The sequence below is a fragment of the Panthera onca genome, chromosome A1 (assembly GCF_046562875.1).
Source record: "Panthera onca isolate mPanOnc1 chromosome A1, mPanOnc1 haplotype 2, whole genome shotgun sequence".
Taxonomy (NCBI): Eukaryota; Metazoa; Chordata; class Mammalia; order Carnivora; family Felidae; genus Panthera; species Panthera onca.
This window is the reverse complement of record NC_138339.1, coordinates 130253084-130256711: the sequence shown is the minus strand read 5'-3', so window position 1 is coordinate 130256711 and position 3628 is coordinate 130253084. Positions and strand designations below refer to the sequence as shown.

The following is a 3628-nucleotide window of genomic DNA, read 5'->3' as shown; positions in this document are numbered from 1 at the left end:
CAGGTATCAAGGAATTAGAGTAAGTGAAGAATGAAATCAGTCAGGCTACTGCCTGAGAGACGCAGGATGCACTGGTTTAGCAAGGTGCCATCAAGGAATAGGAAAACATCAAATGTGTGGTGGTAAGTCATAGCATGAGAAAGATTTCCACTGGGCAACTCTCCACCCTTTTTACTTTTGTAAATGAGTTTTTCTTCATTTAATAACAGGATTCTCTTAAGCTAACATTTCAAAATTAAAATCATTTGTATAGGTAAAGTAAATCACAGTATAATGATTAGGAAAATTTTCTTCCTTTTTAAATCAAAAACCCTCCAAATGGTCAGGGATTGATGGAGTGGTGATGACAAATGTACATTTCAGATTGTCATCACCAATGAAAAAATAAAACATTTTTATGGACTTAAAACTGTCAATGCACTTAGATTTGGCAAAAGGAAAATTTAAAACACCTCTATATTAATACAAGGCCAATAGAAATTGGCCATGTAATGAGGTCATTTTAGTGAACTACCAACATGTAAATATAAGAAAAATAATTTCTTGGTCAATTTCAGTGAAACTTTTAAAAAGATTGTCTCTAGAGAACATTTGTTGAGAACAATGCTTTTTCAGTCACATTCTGATACTCAAATTCACTTTATAATCCAATTATAGATTCATCTTTTAATTGCATTAATTTTTAAAAAGCTGTGACATTTCCATTTCTTCAGGAGATATTTTCATCACTGTGTTCTTCAATTCCACAGGTTAAGCTTCCTTCATTATTATTAAGAACTTTATACATGTTAGAGAGATTGCCATTCACTGCTTTTTTGTCTTTCAAAAAGACAAAGGGAGACTACCTAGAATAAAGCTGATATCTTTAGAGGCATGCAACAAGAATATTCCCACAATGATTGTAAAAGTACCATCAAAGTACCATCAACATCATCAATAGGCATATCTTGCCACTTCTCAAAAAGACCAGCTAAACATGGGGCACCGGGGTGGCTCAGTTGGTTAAACGTCTGACTTTGGCTCAGGTCATGATTTTGTGGTTTGTAGGTTTGAGCCCCATGTCAGGTTCTGTGCTGACAGCTCAGAGCCTGGAGCCTGCTTCAGGTTCTGTGTTTCTCTCTATCTCGGCCGCCCGCCCCCCCCCCCCCCACTCATGAGCACTCTCTCTCTCTTTCTCTCTCAAAAAAAAAAAAAAAAAAAAAAAAAGAATAGCTGAACCAGTTCAAACTGAGGTTGTAAAAATATGTAATACACTGAAGTGAGAATGAAAGTATTGAATATACCCAGGGCCCTGCCCAGGTAATTAATCTGTGTGCTCTCACAGACTATAAGGCTCAGCAGCAGAATCCTGGCCAGATGTCACAACACAGGCTTTCCAGCAAACATCTCTTTGATATCAAGGCTCAGGCCCTTAACACAGGACAACAAAAACACTCTGATTACAGAGCAGATTTCTATGTACACAAGAATGTTTGTCTGTCCATGGCAAGGTCCCACCTCAAAGATTAATATCAATGACACAATGACCACAAGGGTTGCAAAGACTACAAAACCTGGATCTCCCAGCTTATGAGACATTTCGTTTGAAGTCTTGATCTCCTCTTCTCTAGAGCATGAATGACCATAACTATAGATTCTAGAATACTTAGCAAACAACCAATTTTCCCATGAAAATTATGTCTTTCATTTAGAGTGGGTGTATGAAGAAAGGATGCACTTACCGGGATGCTGAGAGCTCCTAATGAAGTCACAAGGGTGGCTGGTGCAAAGGCATATGCAGCAAAGTTGGCCACCTCACCTGCTCCCATTGATAGCAATCCAGCCCACCACAATGATTCTTTAAGATATGCATGGCCACCTTGACCTGCTCTCTTGGAGTCTTTCCTGGCAACTTGCAGAAGACTTTGTTTTGTTTGTTGTTGTTGGGTTTTTTTTTGTTTGTTTTTTCAAAATGAAACTCTTGCCAATGAAAATGCTGGAGCTCATAGCCAATCCCAGAACAGTGTAAAAGTTGTATTTTCCATGCCCCTGGATCACTTCATTCGTTACTGAAAAAGTTCTTATGAGTCACAATGATCACAAAACAGAGAAATGATTGGCGCTGGAGGCAGGATTATGCAGTCTTCAAATATGTAAGTTTAATATGGTCTCTCTTATGAAAAAAGGCTGAAAGAGGTTTTAGAGATGACTATTCACTCCCATTTTCTTATAAATAATACTCTACTCTCATTTAAAGTTTTAAACCCAGGCAGAGTAGCTCGAGCCCCAGTTGGAGGCTGGCCATGTGGCTTCCCCTCCACTATCTGGCCCTGATCACCTCCACTCATACGCCCACACAGGCTGCACAGGCCGCCCCCTCTTGAGCTCCCACAGCCAGTGCCTTCCTTGCCATACAGGAGGAGGTGAGAGCATCTAGGGCTGCAGCCATGCGCACCTGGCCTCCTCCATGGGGGCGCACCGAGGGGAACCTGCCCCAGATGACATGCAACCCCTAACCCCTGTCTCAGGAACCAAGGGCAGTTCTCTATCACTTTCCATCCCAAGAAGTCATCTCAATTCCAGGTGCTGAAGGAGACATCATCACATTAGGAGAAGGGGGTAAAGGCTTTTTTCTCTTCTGGGGTGTTATTTTAAAACAGTCCCTAAAGATTTATCTTTAATAATTTAGAGGCCCCATGAGAAGAAGACAAAACTTCCATATGAGCTCTGACCTTCTCCTGCCACTCGAAACACAGCTCAGAGGAGTAACATTTTGCCCTTACCAAAAAATAATCCAAATGAGGTTCAAAGAATCCTCCAATACCATAATCACCAACCTGGCAGTAAAAAAAACAAACAGGGTTAACTAGGTGGACAACCCTTAAGGCAGTCTAGGAACTCTGCATTCCCAAGCCTGCACTTAAGTGAAGATACAATAAGCAGTTTATCTGGCACCTGCATCTAGATGAGGAAATTAAGGATCAAAGAGGATATGGAACTTATTCAAGGTCAGAAAGCTAGAAAGTAGCAAAGCTGTGATTCACACCCAGGCTTTCTGGTTCCTTAGCTCATGCTCTTAAACCCTCAGCCATTTGTGGACCCAGAGGAAAAAGGATGAGGCAACCAACAATCAGACTGGGTAAGTTTCTGTGGGAAGGCGCATAGAAGTGGGGCTCAGGACATTTCAAGGACAGTGTCCCCAAAATTGAGTATGGTAAGAGACTAGAGGTAACCATGAATCAAATGCAAGATGGAAAATGGTGGGATGCCTGGGTGGCTCAGTCAGTTGAGTATCTGACTCCTGATTTCGGCTTCATGATTTCATGGTTGTGAGACTGAGTCTAGCATCAGGCTCCATGTGCTGAACATGAAACCTTCTTGGGATTCTTTCTCTCCCTTTTATCTCTGCCACTCCCCACATCTCTCTCAAAATAAATAAATAAATAAATAAATAAATAAATAAATAATTTTATGGGAAATGGCAAGAACAGGAGATTAGCAGAGAGATTACCTACTCAGATGGACTCAGATAAGTCATACCTGGAGAAATTCTGCATTTCTTCTAACAACCCAGTGATCAGCTAAATCCTTTGATTTACTTGGACAATTACAGGCCCTTTGTCTTCTGTCAGAAATACACTGAACAGGG

At 40.9% G+C, this 3628-nt stretch overlaps 1 pseudogene; it reads right to left on the bottom strand.

Moving 5' to 3' along the window:
* Positions 1 to 682: 682 nt before the first annotated feature.
* On the bottom strand, positions 683 to 2428 carry LOC132680443 (magnesium transporter NIPA2-like; annotated as a pseudogene).
* Positions 2429 to 3628: the final 1200 nt, after the last annotated feature.